The sequence below is a fragment of the Lissotriton helveticus genome, chromosome 7 (assembly GCF_964261635.1).
Source record: "Lissotriton helveticus chromosome 7, aLisHel1.1, whole genome shotgun sequence".
Lineage (NCBI taxonomy): Eukaryota > Metazoa > Chordata > Amphibia > Caudata > Salamandridae > Lissotriton > Lissotriton helveticus.
Genome location: NC_136068.1, coordinates 39,412,763 through 39,432,541, shown reverse-complemented (window position 1 = coordinate 39,432,541; position 19,779 = coordinate 39,412,763).

The following is a 19,779-nucleotide window of genomic DNA, read 5'->3' as shown; positions in this document are numbered from 1 at the left end:
GACAACAGAACACCGATTTAGAGGGAGGTTAGTCTCCCACCGCACCAGTGAACTCCGCTCGGCTGCGTCGGCGGAGTTTTTGCTGAACTTCGCACTCCAAGTGGAGTGCGGAGTAGCAAAAACTCTGTAAACTCCACCTACGGAGCAGAGTTTACCGCCCAGGATGACTCCTAATATGTAGATATGATGTGGAAGGGGTGAGTGGGGGCCCGGGAGTGGACGGTTTTCACGATTGAAGAGGTATTTTACTCTGTGAGTGATCTCCAGTTGGTTAGGTGGGCATCTAAGTGGATGATGGGCCGGTTGCTAATGATCTCCTGGGGGTCAGGTTGTTTTAAAAATGATTGTAGATCTCTTAAAATGTTATGTGGAAGAAGTTGGAGAGGATGTTGCAGTGTTCTTGGGAGGGAGTGATGGAGTCGACGGAGCCTTCTGGTATAGTGAACTTGATGATAGCAAAAGTCTCTTTCTCGTTGTTGGTGCTGGCTTCGATCTAATCGGTTAGGAATCTTCTCTTGGTGTTGCTCAGAAGATGGTGGTAGTGCCAGAGTGCGGATTGTAGGTGGATCTCACATCAGCGTTGGCTCTCCATTTCCTTTGCAACTGTTTGCAGTATCTTTTGGAATCCTTGAAATGTGTCCATGTACCAGGAGGCCTGTTTGTTGGTGGTGCAGAGCTTGTGAGTTTTGATGACTGCAAGAGCGCCGGCACAGTTTGAGATCCACTGGTTGAAGTTGGTGATGTCTTTGACTAGGTTGTCAATGGTGTTGAGTTGGTCGGTTTCAAGTGCACTGTTTTTTCATTATTCTGTTCCAGTTCCGGCTGCGTAGATTGATGCAGATGCGAGATTTGCTTTGCGGCGTAGGGATTTGGAGATGGATGATGGACTGGTTGGTTTACGTGAGCGGTGAGACTGGGTGGTTGCAGATGCTGTCGCCGGAGGTGAAGATAGCATCTAGAATGTTCAGCGGTGTGTGTGGGGTCCGTGACGAGCTGGCAAAGTCCATGTTGTGCAGATCCTTGGGGTAGTGGCCGGAAGGGACTTCCACATGGAATTTGAAATAGTAGAGAAGTAGGAAGTCCTTGCAGTTAATGGTGAGCGGGGTGATGAAGTCTAAGAGGCGCTTGCTGAGGGAAACATCCTTTACAACGCAACTTTTACAACGCACTACCATTACGACGCAACTTTTACAACGCAAGTCATTACAACGAATTGCGCTGGAGGGCGTTCTAGGACAGGGAATAGTTTAATTACTATCCAACACCTTCCCTACTATCCACGGGGACTGGAGTTGGAATAGTAAATTAAACTATTCACTATCCAGCGCCCCCCAACGCAAGTCATTGTAATGACTTGCGTTGTAAAACCTGCGTTGTAAAAGCATGCGTTGTAATGACATACATCCTTGCTGAAGTTGCTTCGTGCCCTGAGTGCTCTCTAGGCTAGTGTGTATCTGTCGTTGGTTTGTAGGCTCAAGTTCATGTGTTCCAAGAAGGGGGTGTCCGGGCCTGTGGAGGCTGCACATTTGAGGGGGTCTTTGTAATATGATAGCGGGTCCCCCTCTGATTTGTGAAGGCGGTCTTGGCATGCAATCTTGTATCCTGCTGGACCACAGCAATGTCAAGAGATGCAGTGGGGTTCATCCAGATTTCTGTCAGGGAGAGGGGGTCTGGTGTGCCGTTGCTGAGGCGGGCCCAAATTTCAATTGTGTGTTTTTTGAACGAGCGGGTGTTTAGGAGGGTGAGCAGCCATCACAACGCAGGCATTACCACGCGCCGCCATTACGACGCTGCTTTTACAACGCAAGTCGTTTCAACGACTTGCGCTGGAGGGCGCTGTTGGAAAAAGAATAGTTTAATTTTCTTTTCCAACACCTTCCCTACTGTAACGTGGGCTGGAGTTGGAATAGTAAATCATACTATTCCTAAGCCCAGCACCCTCCAGCACAAGTCGTTGTAACGAAACACACAATGTCGGTGTTAGACTGCCAGCAGTGCGGGAGGCTGTAAAGTTGCTAGTAGTGTGGGTCGGTGTTAGACTGCCAGCAGTGAGGGGGAGTATAAGGTTGCTAGTAGTGTGGGTCGGTGTTAGACTGCCAGCAGTGAGGGGGAGTATAAGGTTGCTACCAGTGTTGGTCGGTGTTAGACTGCCAGCAGTGAGGGGGGTATAAGGTTGCTAGTAGTGTGGGTCGGTGTGAGACTGCCAGCATTGAAAGGGGGGTATATGGAGGAGTCAAGATGGCGGGTTGACGCCGCCAGGTGAAACAGGCAGCACGGGGGAGTTCTTCCCGTAACTTAACTTAAAACCGCAGCAAACTCAATAAAATATCCACGGTTGGCATAGAAGCAGATAAACAGAAGGGGAATGCTTTCTGGGCTATGTACCTGATTGGAGTGGTGCAGCTGCCGAGAAAGCGGTGTTGAAACTGCCTACCGCTGCTACCGCTGTTGGTCTCCGCAAGAGCTGAACGCCTGGAGGCTGTGTCATAGGCGGCCGGGCGGGCGAGACTTCGGATCTACAGGCGTCACGCAAGCTGAAGAGAAGCAGAGTGACGATCCCGAAGAGAAGCCGAGGGGAATGCATGCTGCTGCCGTCCGAGTGGTGAGACGGAACGAGGCAGAGTGGAGATCTCTGGGTCTGGCAGCTAATCAGTGTAGCGCGGAGCAGCGCGGATGCTGAGAAAATGCAGGCTGTGAATGCTGTGGGAGTGGCGGCTGTGTCTCGGGCGGCTGGACGAACGGACGGACCTCGGGCTACCACTTTGCAGACTTGTGGTCCCACGGGATTGAACGTCTGAGAATCATATCTGTGGAGGCGGAGGTTGAATGTTGCAGTTTTGTAATCGCTTGAGCCGCCTAAGCAGGAGGATACTGCCGGCGTGGAAGACAAGACGAGCTCTCACACAGCCAACTCGCTGGTTTAGCTGGGCGGGACTAGGAGCTCTCGTGGTGCAATTGAGCACTGCTACTTCTACAGCTACAGACAAGAGGAGAACGCTAGACATTACACTGGTGAGCAATAAGGATACAGATACAGATATGGCTCCAAAGTTGAATACTCGATCTGCACGGACCGGTAAAAATGGTGGACAGGAGAACTCAGGTACTGTAAACGCCGCAATCTCCAAGAGTAATTCCAAATTAGGAGAAATCGCTAATAATGGCAAAGGGAAAGTGGCGGGTGTGGTAGGAACTATCGAGGGGGCTAAAGGAAGTATGACATTGATGGCCAAACAAATAATTAGCCCGGGTGTATTCGATAAGAGAGCTGCTAGAAACACTGAGATAGAGCTGCTCACCAGTGAAGAAGCAACTCCTAATAATACCTCGAAAATCAATAACATAATGCTGAATCTATCTGCAGACCATACAGAGCATTCAGATCTGCTAGAGCTTGATGATAAGATTACAAGCGAGGAACAATCAGAGGAGGCTTTCAATCAAACAGCTAAATCTTTGAACAAGGACCCAGAAATTGTACTTCCTGGTAATTTGACCGGTCCTGTCGATTTAATACATGACACGCAGCCTACAACTGATCCCAATGGACTCAATGGATCAATAGACCAGAATTTAACTAACATAATGGAGAGTGTATTGATAGACGAAGTAGAGATCAACGAGGATGGATCTAATTTTGAATACAAAGAGGTGTCGGAAGGTGGAGATAGTGAGACAGAAACTACACATAATAGACAGAATATTCGTAAACCATCGGCCTCAAAGAAGACTAAAACCAAAGCTAGAAATAAACTGAAAAAGTTCTTAGTAAATCACTCATCAAAGATATCTCCTCTGTACCCAAAATTGGGCCAAAGACTAAGATCAATGTTGACGATAGCCCACTTAGAAAATGGATACAGGCTAAAGGGGGAGTAAAGAGCATGGCAATGAGGCTCTCTGGAGCTAGTTTTGATGAAGATCTCCACCAAAAGGGGGGTAAGAAAACGGCAATGCGATTGGAGAATACTGACACAGTAGCAGGCACAGATACGTTCATAGATGGAACTACATCGTCAATCAATATTGCTGAGAAGGATACAGCTATGGGCGCAACTGTAGATATGAACTCGACCAGTCCAACTTTAAATTCTCCAGTCGCTACAATTCAAGACTTAAGCCACAAAAACTCTCCGCTAACCACCAAGGAAATAGCTCCTAAATTTATGGTCTCAAGTATTGGGACAGAGAATGACATAACGAAAGATATAACGAATGATTCATCGGAGGTGGCCCGATATGATATAGAAATTGAAACACCTGAAACAAGCCACAAGCCCGCTTCAGATAACGTGTCGTCATCAAGCCCTCTCAATACTGAATCTGCTAATCTGATACAAGATGGAAAGGTCTTGAGTCCAGCAACTACTGAAGACCAGCCAAATCGGACGACAATGGATATGATAATGCAGACTCTCATCACTTAAAGACAAGAAAACCAGCAACACTTTTTGCAACTAAGAGAAGACAATACAAAATTACAGGCTTTCATGAGTGAAGTATGCGAAAAGCTTGGGAATGTCGTACAAGATATGGAAGATCTTAAACAACGTGTCGTGGTAGTCGAAGAAGGAGCTACTCGCTCAGACGGGATAATCAAACAACATGCTACACGGATATCCAAACTAGAAAATAAAGTTGAGGATATGGAAAACAGGGCACGCAGACATAACCTCAGGCTGTTTGGGATACCCAAAGGGGTAGAGGGAGCTGATGCCAGGTCATATGTAGTGAATTTATTTCAAAAAGCATTCAGTGACTTATCCGATTGGGACTGGGACTCCCAACTACAAAGAGTACACAGGCTTCCTCTGTTCTAAAATAACAAAAATAGTAAATTTCCTAGACCTGTTTTGATATATTTTGGAAATTTTTTGCTACAACAAGCAGTACTACTCAAAGCTAAATTCAATTGCCCGGTCTCTATTGATAATATAACTTTTTTTGTACGGTCAGACCTAAGTAAAGAAACAATGGATAGAAGGTGGGAGCTTAGGAAGCTAATAGATTCTTTCAAAGCAATTAATTGTACAGTTTACATACAAGAGCCTGCTCGGCTCAAGGTAATCAATGATGGGCGATCTTTCTTTTTTACTGACCAAGAAGAGGCGGTTATGGCTTTAGAAAAGTTCACAGCTGAAAGACAGAAATGAGAATGTTGATTCGTAGGGTGTTGGGTGTTTGCACTTAAATGTAAGACTACGCTGGGAAACAAGGGGGATTAAAAAGGTGTTGAATTTATGCAATATATATATATATATATTCTAGCCCACTGTCTTATATATATCATTTACATATTTCTATATTTGTTGTGTTTCTTGTGGATTTAATGAATAATTTTTCTTAAAAAAGGGTCGAATATGTCCCCGTGTCAGCCATTTAACTAAGCTGCCACACCAGCGGCAGCAAGGGATAGAGGGGCGCGCCCCCCAAAGGGACCCGGGAGGGAAGGGCAAGACAGGGGTTGAGGGAGGGAAGGGAAAAATGGGGGAAAAATATATTGTAAGGAAGAAATATGTTGTGGACAGAATAATGAAATGTTTCAATAGAGACTTTACGCAGAGGAAAGACAAGGAATTTAGACGTAAGCTATGTCTAAGGTAAAATTGTTAATTTGGAACGTTGCTGGCCTCAATAGTAAGCAAAAGAGGAGACTGGTTCAGGAAGAGTTGGGTATGTATAAATCCCAATTTGTTCTTCTCTCGTAAACTCATATTAGCTACCAAGACAGGAAATTGCTTTCACAAATGGGATACGAGTTAGTGGTTTGTTCAACTTTGGGCGCCTCCATTAGAGGGGTGGCAATATTAAAACAGAAAGTATTAGCGCTAGAAATTTTAAAAACATCATCAGATGCAAGAGGGAGGTGGGCGATAGCTCAAGTCCAAATGGAACACAAGAAGTTTGTCTTATGTTTGGTTTACGGCCCTAATATAGATGACCCCCAGCTGTTTGAATATTTAAGCATTGAGCTATTAGAGTGGGAGGGTAAAGTATTAGTAATGGGAGACTTTAATTGCGTAATAGACTACAAAATTGATTCTACTGGACATGGCTCTCCTCGCAGGATGCATAGAGTCAGATCTGCAATTCTGGAACTAGGCAGACTGCTGAATATTAAAGATGTATGGCGTCATAAACACCCCAACATAGCGGGACAGACATACTATTCAGCGCCCCACAGATCTTGCTCGAGAATTGATATGGTGTGGGCAACCGATCAAATAGCGAGCAACTGCAAGATTGAACTGTGTCCCAGGATCAATTCCGACCACAATCTGATATTATTAGAATTCGAAAATCGAGAATCGAGGCCAGATTTAAGACAATTTACATTCCTGAGATATTTACTCACTGACCAGGGCTTTGTTACTTCTCTAAAAAATTATATTAAAGAATTTATCGAATTGAATATCAATACAGCTAAACTTAATGTAGTTTGGGACGCATGTAAGTGCAACATAAGGGGGTTTACGCAACAATTCATCTTTAGACTCAATGCCGAAAACCAGAGAGCTACTTAAAAAACTACTTCAAATATATTGCTACTGGAGCAGAAACTAGCTGACGAAACCAAGCTATTGAATGGAAATATTGACGACATAAGATTCGAACTACTAAAACTACAATCCTTTCTTAAAAAGACACTAAGAGATAGATATTGCGCTAAAATACATAAATATAAACTAAATCAATATGAAGGGGGAGATAGAATCGGAAAAGTACTCGCATATAAAGTTGCGGACAAGAAGGCGAGAACTAAGATTAAAATGATTAAAGGGCTTGACTCACATGAATATGATCAACCAGAACAGATTCTTGGCCAGTTTGCTAATTACTATCAGAATTTATACACTGCTGATAATACACCAATCAGAGCTAGCATTACACAATATCTATATAAATATATGCCTGTACAAAAAGATACTGTTAAGGAAAAATTGCAACTACTCAGTTTAAAAATAACACAACTTGAAATAAATGCAGCTATCTTAGCCTTACCATCAGGGAAAGCTGCCGGGGAGGATTGTCTGCCCATGGAAGTATATAAGATTTGCGCACAAGAACTAACACCTTTGCTAGAAAACGTCATTGATTCCATAGATAGTCTGGGGGAAGTTCCCACATCATGGAAAGTAGCCAAAATAGTATTTTTTCTTAAAAAGAATAAATCACCGGAAGACTGTGGCTCCTATCGGCCGATATCCCTGCTCAATGCAGACGCTAAAATCTTCTCTAAGATATTAGCAAATCGCCTAGCACCTAATATGCCGATCCTGGTCAACTCACAACAACACGGTTTTGTGACGGGGAGAGATACAACGACCCATGTAAATACAGCGATCACAGCCTTCGATGTCGCCTCAACTACTCTCACCCCACTCGGAATGGTTATGTTAGATGCTGAAAAAGCATTCGATCGAGTGGGGTGGGAGTATCTGTGGGAAACACTAAAGAAGGTAGGCATTCATGGTAAATACTTACAGTGGGTTTGTTCACTGTATGACAGCCCGCAGGCCAAAATCAGCTATGGTGGAAAAGATTCAAGGAGCTTTTCTATAGGGAGGGGAACCAGACAAGGGTGCCCCCTGTCTCCTTTGCTTTTCGCTCTTTCTTTAGAGCCATTCTTAAATGCACTAACTATGCAAGGAAATATTCACCCACTCTTACATGGGGGAGAGAGTTTGAAGATCACTGCTTTTGCAGATGATATAGCGGTATTCACCACAGATTTAGTAAAAGCCTTACCTGAAATAATAAAAGAAGCGGAGAACTACGGTAATGTTTCAGGATACAAGCTCAATGTAGGTAAAACGCAGGTAATAGCTAACTATAAACCCTCGGAATCGATCCCAGGCTTATGTCAAAGCGCGGTTTACTTAGGCATTAGACTAGCATCCAATATTGACAAAATTATCACGCTAAATTATGACTCTCTTTTAAAAGAAACTGAAAAGTCACTTAAAAAATGGCATAAGATTCCAATTAGTCTATTGGGACGTATCAACTTAGTGAAAATGAAAATTTTGCCGAAGGTGCTATATCTATTTAGATCTATCCCATTGCAACCTAATAAAACCTTCTTTAAAAAACTTGAGGGTATATGTAGCAGCTTCATATGGGCTTACAAAAAAGCGCGTAGGGCGCTGAAATTAATAACACTATCAATAGAAAAGGGCGGATTGACATTTCCCGACTTAAGACTTTATTTTTTAGCTACTTTTTTTTGTCGTATTCGAAGTTTGCTAAAAAACGACAGTTCGCTATCCTTTCACCGGCTTATGTTGGGAATGGATAGCAACCAATTTCTACATCGCGCGTACAATCCAAATTACTTTAAGCGAGTGAAATTTAAGTCAGCTAGGCACATTAAAAAAAATTGGGATCAAATAATGACTATTGGGGAAATCCCATTTTATAATGCAGAGCTTCGTTTATGGGACAATCCAGGATTTCCTGATATCTTCTCTGACGGAGCAGGTAACCTTTGGAAGACACATGGCATTTACACATTAGGAGACTTATATGGTCAAAACGGTCTTATGGATTTTGAAGCACTTAAAATTCTTTACAATTTAAGGGATCATATGTACTTCAAATACATTCAGATAAGGGACTATTTGTTCTCTACAATGAAAATCACGAAAGTGATAGAATCAGATATACTTATATGTTTATATTCTAATAAAGTAAAATCATTAATAAGTTTAGGGTATGGATATCTAACACAGGGTAAAAATGAAGACTACACAAAAATAGCTGTCAAATGGTCCTCTCGACTGGGTATGAATATTAATCCCTCACAGATTTCATATTCTTTACGTCATATAAACTTGATTGTCCAGTCTACTAGCTTGAGACTACAGACCTATAGAACTATTACACAACTGTATTATACACCACAGAGAATAGCTAGCTGGGTACGGGGCAGTCAAGTAAATAATAAAACTAAATGCCCGAAGTGCGATCAAGAAGCGGCAGGCATAGAGCATATGCTGTATTCATGCCCAGCGCTCTTGCTATTTTGGAAAGGACTGACAGACATTTTAAACAACAAAAAAATTGCTACACCACCATTGTCAGCACAATTGGTCCTACTAGATATCCAGGAAACGAATTGTCCCTATAAAGAACTAATTACTATTATCTTCGCATGCGCTAGGGTAGTCATTGCTAGAATATGGATATCTACAGATATCCCAAATGTTGTTGATTGGTGGCTCTTGATGAAAGAAATTAATACTATGGAACTGTCGCTGGCAAGGCACAGGGGCCTTAAGGCTCTACAAAAGAAGGGAAAAATTTGGTTAAACTTTTTTTGATCCATGATTTATATGAGCTAGAAAGAAAATGAGGTCAGCTTAAATATTGGTTTATTATCTGAAAGACTGTATCTTTTTTCCTTTATTACTTTTGTCAAAGCCTAACTCTTGCCAAACCTCTGTATCTAATGTCCTTTGTCCAAAATTGTCTATTTGATTAATATTGTAACTACTTGTATACATTCTTTTTTTTGTAGTTTTATTCTTCCTTCAATAAAAAAAAATTTTTAAAAAAAAGAAAGGGGGGTATAAGGTTGCTAGTAGTGTTGGTCGGTGTTAGACTGCCAGCAGTGAGGGGGTATAAGGTTGCTAGTAGTGTGGGTCGGTGTGAGACTGCCAGCATTGAAAGGGGGGTATAAAGTTGCTAGTAGTGTGGGTCGTTGTGAGACTGCCAGCAGTGAGGGGGGTGTAAGGTTGCTAGTAGTGTTGGTCGGTGTGAGACTGCCAGCAGTGAGGGGGGGTGTAAGGTTGCTAGTAGTGTTGGTCGGTGTGAGACTGCCAGCAGTGAGGGGGGTGTAAGGTTGCTAGTAGTGTTGGTCGTGTTAGACTGCCAGCAGTGAGGGAGGGTGTAAGGTTGCTAGTAGTGTGGGTCGGTGTTAGGCCGCCAGCAGTGAGGGAGGGTGCAAGGTTGCTAGTAGTGTGGGTCGGTGTTAGACCGCCATCAGAGCGGGAGGGTGTTAGATTGCTAGTAGTGTTGCTCGGTGTTAAACCACCAGCAGTGCGAAAGGGTGCAAGGTTACTCGTTCTGTGGGAAGGTGTAAGACTGCCAGCAGTGCAGGAGTGTGTTAAATTGCTAGTTATGTGAGTCGGTGTTAGACTGCCATCAGTGCGGGAGGGTGTTAGATTGCTAGTTATGTGAGTCGGTGTTAGACAGCCAGCAGTGCAGGAGTGTGTTAGATTGCTAGTAGTATGGGTCGGTGTTAGGCCGCCAGCAGTGCTGGGGGGTGTAAGGTTACTCGTAGTGTGGGTTGGTGTTAGACTGCCATCAGTGCGGGAGGGTGTTAGATTGCTAATAGTGTGGGATGATGTGAGACTGCCAGCAGTGAGGGAGGGTGTAAGGTTGCTAGTAGTGTTGGTCGGTGTTAGACAGCCAGCATGGTGTGATGGTGTAAGAATGCTAGTTATGTGAGTCGGTGTTAGACTGCCAGCAGTGCGGGAGGGTGTTAGATTGCTAGTAGTGTGGGTCGGTTTGATTCTGCCAGCAGTGCCGGAGGGTGTTAGATTGCTAGTAGTGTTGGTCGGTTTGAGACTGCCAGCAGTGCGGGAGGGTGTTAGATTGCTAGTAGTGTTGGTCGGTGTAAAACTGCCAGCAGTGTTGGAGGGTGTAAGGTTGCTAGTTGTGTGAGGATGTGTAAGATTGCCAGCAGTGCAGGAGTGTGTCAGATTGCTAGTTATTTGGGTTGGTGTTAGACTACCAGCAGTGCGGTGAGATGTTAGATTGCTTGTTGTGTTGGTCGGTGTTAGACAGCCAGCAGTGCGGGAGGGTGTTAGATTGCTAGTAGTGTGGGCCGGTGTGAGACTGCCAGCAGTGCGGGGGTGTTAGATTGCTAGTAGTGTGGGTCGGTTTGAGACTGCCAGCAGTGCGGGAGGGTGTTAGATTGTTAGTTATTTGGGTTGGTGTTAGACTACCAGCAGTGCAGTGAGATGTTAGATTGCTAGTAGTGTGGGTTGGTGTAAGACTGCTAGCAGTGTTGGAGGGTGTAAGGTTACTCGTTGTGGGGGAAGGTGTAAGATTGCCAGCAGTGCAGGAGTGTGTTAGATTGCTAGTTATTTGGGTTGGTGTTAGACTACCAGCAGTGCAGTGAGATGTTAGATTGCTTGTTGTGTTGGTCGGTGTTAGACAGCCAGCATGGTGTGAGGGTGTAAGATTGCTAGTTATGTGAGTCGGTGTTAGACTGCCAGCAGTGCGGGAGGGTGTTAGATTGCTAGTAGTGTGGGCCGGTGTGAGACTGCCAGCAGTGCGGGGTGTTAGATTGCTAGTAGTGTGGGTCGGTTTGAGACTGCCAGCAGTGCGGGAGGGTGTTAGATTGTTAGTTATTTGGGTTGGTGTTAGACTACCAGCAGTGCAGTGAGATGTTAGATTGCTAGTAGTGTGGGTTGGTGTAAGACTGCTAGCAGTGTTGGAGGGTGTAAGGTTACTCGTTGTGGGGGAAGGTGTAAGATTGCCAGCAGTGCAGGAGTGTGTTAGATTGCTAGTTATTTGGGTTGGTGTTAGACTACCAGCAGTGCAGTGAGATGTTAGATTGCTTGTTGTGTTGGTCGGTGTTAGACAGCCAGCATGGTGTGAGGGTGTAAGATTGCTAGTTATGTGAGTCGGTGTTAGATTGCCAGCAGGGCGGGAGGGTGTTAGATTGCTAGTAGTGTGGGTCGGTGTGAGACTGCCAGCAGTGCAGGGGGTGTTAGATTGCTAGTAGTGTGGGTCGGTTTGAGACTGCCAGCAGTGCGGGAGGGTGTTAGATTGCTAGTAGTGTTGGTCGGTGTAAGACTGCCAGCAGTGTTGGAGGGTGTAAGGTTGCTAGTTGTGTGAGGAGGTGTAAGATTGCCAGCAGTGCAGGAGTGTGTTAGATTGCTAGTTATTTGGGTTGGTGTTAGACTACCAGCAGTGCAGTGAGATGTTAAATTGCTAGTAGTGTGGGTTGGTGTAAGACTGCTAGCAGTGTTGGAGGGTGTAAGGTTACTCGTTGTGGGGGAAGGTGTAAGATTGCCAGCAGTGCAGGAGTGTGTTAGATTGCTAGTTATTTGGGTTGGTGTTTGACTACCAGCAGTGCAGTGAGATGTTAGATTGCTAGTAGTGTGGGTTGGTGTTAGACTGCTAGCAGTGTTGGAGGGTGTAAGGGTACTCGTTGTGTGGGAAGGTGTAAGATTGCCTGCAGTGCAGGAGTGTGTTAGATTGCTATTAGTGTGGGTTGATGTGAGACTGCCATGAGTGAGGGAGGGTGTAAGGTTGCTAGTAGTGTGGGTTGGTGTTAGACTGCTAGCAGTGTTGGGGGGTGTGAGGTTACTTGTTGTGTTGGTCATGTTAGACTGCTAGCAGTGTTCGGGGGTGTAAGGTTACTCGTTGTGTTGGTCGGTGTTAGGCCGCCAGCAGTGCTGGGGGGTGTAAGGTTACTCGTAGTGTGGGTCGGTGTTAGACTGCCATCAGTGCGGGAGGGTGTTAGATTGCTATTAGTGTGGGTCGGTGTGAGACTGCCAACAGTGAGGGAGGGTGTAAGGTTGCTAGTAGTGTTGGTTGGTGTTAGACTGCTAGCAGTGTTGGAGGGTGTAAGGTTACTCGTTGTGTGGGAAGGTGTTAGATTGCCAGCAGTGCAAGAGTGTGTTAGATTGCTAGTTATTTGGGTTGGTGTTAGACTGCCAGCAGTGCAGTGGGATGTTAGATTGCTGGTAGTGTGGGCTGGTGTTAGACTGCTAGCAGTGAGGGAGGGTGCAAGGTTGCTAGTGGTGTTTGTCGGTGTTAGACTGCCATCAGAGCGGGAGGGTGTTAGATTGCTAGTAGTGTTGCTCGGTGTTAAACCGCCAGTAGTGCGAAAGGGTGCAAGGTTACTCGTTCTGTGGGAAGGTGTTAGACTGCCAGCAGTGCAGGAGTGTGTTAAATTGCTAGTTATGTGAGTCGGTGTTAGACTGCCATCAGTGCAGGAGGGTGTTAGATTGCTAGTAGTGTGGGTCGGTGTGAGACTGCCAGCAGTGCAGGAGTGTGTTAGATTGCTAGTAGTGTGGGTCGGTGTTAGACTGCCAGCAGTGCGGGAGGGTGTAAGGATGCTATTAGTGTGGGTTGGTGTCAGACTGCCATCAGTGCGGGAGGGTGTAAGGATGCTATTAGTGTGGGTTGGTGTTAGACTGCCAGCAGTGCGGGAGGGTGTAAGGATGCTATTAGTGTGGGATGATGTGAGACTGCCAGCAGTGAGGGAGGGTGTAAGGTTGCTAGTAGTGTTGGTCGGTGTTAGACAGCCAGCATGGTGTGAGGGTGTAAGATTGCTAGTTATGTGAGTCGGTGTTAGACTGCCAGCAGTGCGGGAGGGTGTTAGATTGCTAGTAGTGTGGGTCGGTGTGAGACTGCCAGCAGTGCGGGAGGGTGTTAGATTGCTAGCAGTGTTGGTCGGTGTAAGACTGCCAGCAGTGTTGGAGGGTGTAAGGTTGCTAGTTGTGTGAGGAGGTGTAAGATTGCCAGCAGTGCAGGAGTGTGTTAGATTGCTAGTTATTTGGGTTGGTGTTAGACTACCAGCAGTGCAGTGAGATGTTAGATTGCTAGTAGTGTGGGTTGGTGTTAGACTGCTAGCAGTGTTGGGGGGTGTAAGGTTACTCGTTGTGTGGGAAGGTGTAAGATTGCCAGCAGTGCAGGAGTGTGTTAGATTGCTAGTTATTTGGGTTGGTGTTAGACTACCAGCAGTGCGGGAGGGTGTTAGATTGCTAGTAGTGTGGGTTGGTGTTAGACTGCTAGCAGTGTTGGGGGGTGTAAGGTTACTCGTTGTGTTGGTCGGTGTTAGGCCGCCAGCAGTGTTGGGGGGTGTAAGGTTACTCGTTGTGTTGGTCGGTGTTAGGCCGCCAGCAGTGTTGGGGGGTGTAAGGTTACTCGTTGTGTTGGTCGGTGTTAGGCCGCCAGCAGTGCTGGGGGGTGTAAGGTTACTCGTAATGTGGGTCGGTGTTAGACTGCCATCAGTGCGGGAGGGTGTTAGATTGCTATTAGTGTGGGTTGGTGTTAGACTGCCAACAGTGAGGGAGGGTGTAAGGTTGCTAGTAGTGTTGGTTGGTGTTAGACTGCTAGCAGTTTTGGGGGGTGTAAGGTTACTCGTTGTGTTGGTCGGTGTTAGGCTGCCAGCAGTGCTAGGGGGAGTAAGGTTACTCGTAGTGTGGGTTGGTATGAGACTGCCAGTAGTGTGGGAGGGTGTAAGGTTGCTAGTAGTGTTGGTTGGTGTTAGACTGATAGCAGTGTTGGAGGGTGTAAGGTTGCTAGTTGTGTGAGGAGGTGTAAGATTGCCAGCAGTGCAGGAGTGTGTTAGATTGCTAGTTATTTGGGTTGGTGTTAGACTACCAGCAGTGCAGTGGGATGTTAGATTGCTAGTAGTGTGGGTTGGTGTTAGACTGCTAGCAGTATTGGAGGGTGTAAGGTTACTCGTTGTGTGGGAAGGTGTAAGATTGCCAGCAGTGCAGGAGTGTGTTTGATTGCTAGTTATTTGGGTTGGTGTTAGACTACCAGCAGTGCAGTGGGATGTTAGATTGCTGGTAGTGTGGGCTGGTGTTAGACTACTAGCAGTGTTGGGGGGTGTAAGGTTACTCGTTGTGTTGGTCGTGTTAGACTGCCAGCAGTGCTGGGGGGTGTAAGGTTACTCGTTGTGTTGGTCGGTGTTAGGCCGCCAGCAGTGCTGGGGGGTGTAAGGTTACTCGTAGTGTGGGTCGGTGTTAGACCGCCATCAGTGCGGGAGGGTGTTAGATTGCTATTAGTGTGGGTCGGTGTGAGACTGCCATGAGTGAGGGAGGGTGTAAGGTTGCTAGTAGTGTTGGTTGGTGTTAGACTGCTAGCAGTGTTGGGGGGTGTAAGGTTGCTAGTAGTGTGGGTCGGTGTTAGGCCGCCAGCAGTGTTGGAGGGTGTAAGGTTACTCATAGTGTGGGTCGGTGTTAGGCCGTCAGCAGTGTTGGAGGGTGTAAGGTTATTCGTAGTGTGGGTCGGTGTTAGGCCGCCAGCAGTGCGGGAGGGTGTAAGGTTACTCGTAGTGTGGGTCGGTGTGAGACTGCCATCAGTGCAGGAGAGTGTAAGGTTGCTAGTAGCGTTGGTCGGTGTTAGACCGCCAGCAGTACTGGAAGGTGTAATGTTACTCGTTGTGTTGGAAGGTGTTAGGTGGTGCAGTCTATAGGGGACGGATGCTGGGGGGGGGGTGAGCTGAGGACACTGGCGGTGTGGGGTCTGTGTGGGGGTAGATTTGGGACTGACACAAGCGCGGACCCCCAGTCACGAGCCCTCAGGCTGTCAAACGCTGACCTATGCAGGATTGACTCGGTGTCGCAGTGCATCATGGGAATGCCCATGCTCCAGGGGTTTAAACAGGAACTTCGGGGCATATTACCAAGGTGGGCGATATGTGATTATCGCCGCTTTAGCGGCCGTTTTCGGCCGCTAAGCGGCGATAATTCCATCGCCCTATTACCAAGCTGTCTCTAACAGCAGTTAGCGACAGCTTGTAGGCGATAGCGAGCGGTTTGGGGCCCGCTTTGCATGTCAGCGATGTTTATCGCTAATGACATGCAAAGTGGGCGTACCCAACCTGTTAGCGACTGAAAGCAGTCGCTAACATCGCTATCGCCTATTAGCAAGGCAGGCGTAGTGATGGAAAATATTTGCCCTAAGCGCGAAAATCTCCAAAAACGAACGCCTGCTCAGACCAGTTCTTAGCCTGTATATCCAATGGGAGGTGGATATTATGGCTCAGTCCTCATTAGTGATGATGCCTGAATATCGCTGGATTTCCAGCGATATTCACGCATTTTGCCGCTAACGCCGGATATTTTATTGCTTTAGAGATAAACGTTGCTAATAGCACATTATCTCTGCGATAATATCCGGCGATGCTTGGCGTTAAAAAACTACTCGCTAAGCCCATTTAGCGATAAATATCGCTAGTTGTTGGTAATATATCCCTGAGAGCGCCGTCAATTAAAGACTGGTGAACTGAGATCGAGGGGCGAGAAACGGAAGTAAAGAGCCGGGAAGATCAAGGAAGGAAGGGAGCGAACACGAGGGAAAGGGGGGGGGGGGGGGCGAGAGAGCAATCAAGGGAACAAGATAAAAGAGGAGGAGACGCGAAGCGGGAGGAAGGACTCTGGGTTACAGATGTGAAGTGAGGCAGATGTGAGAGAAGAGGCCTAAACATCACTGCAGGTGAAGTGGCAAATGACCCCCAAAATACTAACAGCGACCCCTTCTTCCGGCCTTCTATGGAGGTATAACGTCCAGACAGCGCACACGCCCCTGAGCGCTCCCTTCATGGTAGAGACAGGGTCAGAGGGAGAGACAGGCGTGTGAAGGTGAAAGGAGGAGATGGAGGCATCAGGTGAGGATGAAAGGAGGGAGAGGTGTGAGAGAGAAACAGACTTTAGGAGAAGAGAGGCCTGAACGAGCCGAGAGAGAGCAGCGAGAGGCGAGAAGGGGCCCCGAGGCGTCTGATGCAATGTACCGACCTGTGGCGTGTACTTCCGGTGCACAACCTTGGCGCTATGGTAAGGGCCCTGGGCTGAAATGTACTCCAGGGGCACACACGTACATCACGCACACCCTTGTTGGTGCTACAAAGCGCCTCATAGGTTATCTAGGAGCATTTCTCACCCAGGAAGGAAGCTTCCAACAAGAGCACGGAGACATGACGGGTCCACTCCTTGGGTGTCCAGGGGCCACAGGCACCGGGGTCCCTTAAACCCATCCCTGACACCCCTTCTAAAACAGTGCCGCAGACTCCCCCGCGTGCTGTGAATACTTCACTTCTACCTTCACCCATGCAGAGGATCACACGTGCGATCAGAGGCAAGGCGAAGTTTAAGCAAATAATGGGGCTTATCAACAACTAGCGCTATTTATCACTAAAGAAGCTTAGCGAAATTTTTTTTATCGCCAAGCATCGCCAGATTTTATCGCAGAGATAACGTGCTATTAGCAACGTTTATCTCCAATGCGATAAAATATCCGGCGATAGAGGCAAAATGCGTGAATATCGCTGGAAATCCAGCGATATTCACGCATCATCGCCAAAAGGGTCTTAACCTGAATATCCACCTCCCATTGGATATACAGGTTAAGAACTGGTCTGAGCAGCCGTTAGTTTTCAGTGATATTCACGCTTAGCGTGAATTTTTTTATCGCTACGCCTGCCTTGCTAATAGGCGATAGCGACGTTAGCGACTGCTTTCCGGCGCTAACTGGTTGGGTCCTCCCACTTTGCATGTCATTAGCGATAAATATCACTGACATGCAAAGCGGGCCCCAAACCACTCGCTATCACCTTAAAAGCTGTTGCTAACAGATGTTAGCGACAGCTTGCTAATAGGGCAATTAAATTATCGCCGCTTTGCGGCCGAAAACGGCCGCAAAAGCAGCGATAATTTCATTGCGCCTGCCTTGATAATATGCCCCAAGTGTTTAGTTTACTCCAGTATGCGCCTCGAAGACCAGCTCGGCCTCTCCCTCGAGCACGGAGAGTGAGTGTCTTATGTAGGTCACGTCCAGGTGAGTGAACAGGGATCCGGCAGGTGCACGCGGTGTCACGGAGATGTTTACACGTGTCACAGCTGCTTGGCACTTCCATATGACGCGGGCGGTGACTTGTCAAAGGCAATTTCAAACCACGTTATTTGAATGTGCGGCTGTCAACAAGATATGCTGTCGAGCAAGACAAACATTTATTATTCAACAGCACCCTTCAGTGGCCCTCGTGCGCGGGCACGGCAGCGGGTGCGCGGGAAACATTGTTAATCACAGAGGAGAAACGGGGGCTCTCATTGGTGGGCCGCGAGGTGGCCGAGAAAAACTGCACAATAACTTTTAAAAGTAATCTCTAAGGGGGAACGCATGACGTGTTGAATGCACATGAAAAGAGAGGAGCGGGGGCCATATTATCAAGAAAGGGTGATACATTATCGCCGCTTTTATCGGCAGGAAACTGCCAATAAAGCGGTGATAATGGTCTTGATAATATGCCCGTGTAAATTCCCATAGAAGCCCAGGTTAACACTGTAACTTGGGCTTCTATGGGAATTCACAAGGGCGTATTATCAAGCCCATTATCGCCGCCTTAACGGCAGTTTCCTGTCAATAAAAGTGGCGATAATGTATCGCCCTTTCTTGATAATATGGCCCAGGGTGTTTATGCAATGCCAACAATGAGCAGAGGGCTGACATTAGAAACTAGTGGAATTAATTAAATGCTAGCAGCGTGATATAAAGTACAAACACGTTTAAAGTGCTGAATTCTGGCCAGTCGCACGATGCTTAAATGGGGAAGTGCTGTGTGTGTGGGACTCTCGCAGTTGTAGCTTGACAGCCTATTGTCGCACAATTCATTTTAACCAGCTGGACAGGGCCCCAACATCACAAGAATAATAATGTGCAAAGCCCCTTCCTGGCCACAAACCCTGCGAGTCAGAGAACCGTGGGGTTTGGACTGTTGCAACCCTTTCCGAATTGCAAATAGGAATGGGCATGAAAGGTGCGCCCCTCCTCGACCCCACCAGTGATCCAGGACCGCTATTGTGGGTGCAAACCATTGACTAGTTAGGGTGGCAACTCATCCTCGCAGTTACCCCTTTGGGCCGCTGCCCCTTGGAATTGGAGTTGGTTAGCCCGATTGATTGATACCCTGATGTGCTCCTAGTCCTAAAGAATTATGGGGCATATTATCAAGGAGGTTTATCTCCGCTTTTTTGGCTTTAAAAGCCAAGAAAACAGAGATAAAATTATCACCCTATTACCTAGCTGTCGCTAACACCCATTAGCGACAGCTAGTAGGAGATAGCGACCATCTTGGGCTGCACTTTGCATGTCAGTGATATTTATCACTAATGACATGCAAAGTGAGCGTGCCAAGATGTTAGCGACTGGAAACAGACGCTAACATCGCTATCTCCTATTACCAACATTTGGAGATATTCGTGCTAAGCGCGATTATCTCCAAAAGCTAACACCTGCCCGAGCAGTTCTTAGCCATGTTATCCAATGGGAGGTGGATAATATGGCTAAGAGCATTTGCTCGGTAATGCATGAATATCGCTGACTTTTCAGCGATATTCATGCATTGCAGCCGTTTTTTATCGCATTTGCGATAAACCTTGGTAATACCAAGGTTTATCTGCGATAAAAAATGCCGCAGCTCAGCGTTAAAATTTGTCTCTAACCAAGCAATAGCGATAATTATCGCTATTGCTTGGTAATATGCCCCTATATTTATTTAAAAACAGCACTTCCGTGGTGATTTGATGTAAGTAGACGTGTAATCGAATGATGCTCAGGAATGCTCACACATCTTGGGTACCATATTTGTTTTTGGAATGTACATGTTTGAGTGGGAGGACAGTTGATTCCTGGGGCCCGATTCACAAAGGTAAACTTAGACGAAAAGCCTAAGTTTACGACTTTGGGTATTCACGAAGGCAAGTTTGTGGTAAATAAATAAATAATACCTCTCTTTTTGACTAGACATATATCATAACAGATAGCTCAATAAATAAGAGTCAAGATTCGAGGTAGTAGGAGTTTTGCAGGTTTAATACAGCATAAGGACAGGAACAGGACAACCTGCATAGGAATAGGATGGCAGGGCCCAGCAGCTGCTGGGGCTGGATCTGGGATGAGCGCGCTGACTTTTAATAACAATACATGAGCATATATACATAACGCAAACACATAGCATTACATTGCAGTAGGCGTAGCAGTGGGTGGAGCAGAAGGCGTGACGCGTAGCAGTCGCGAAAGATAAGGGCG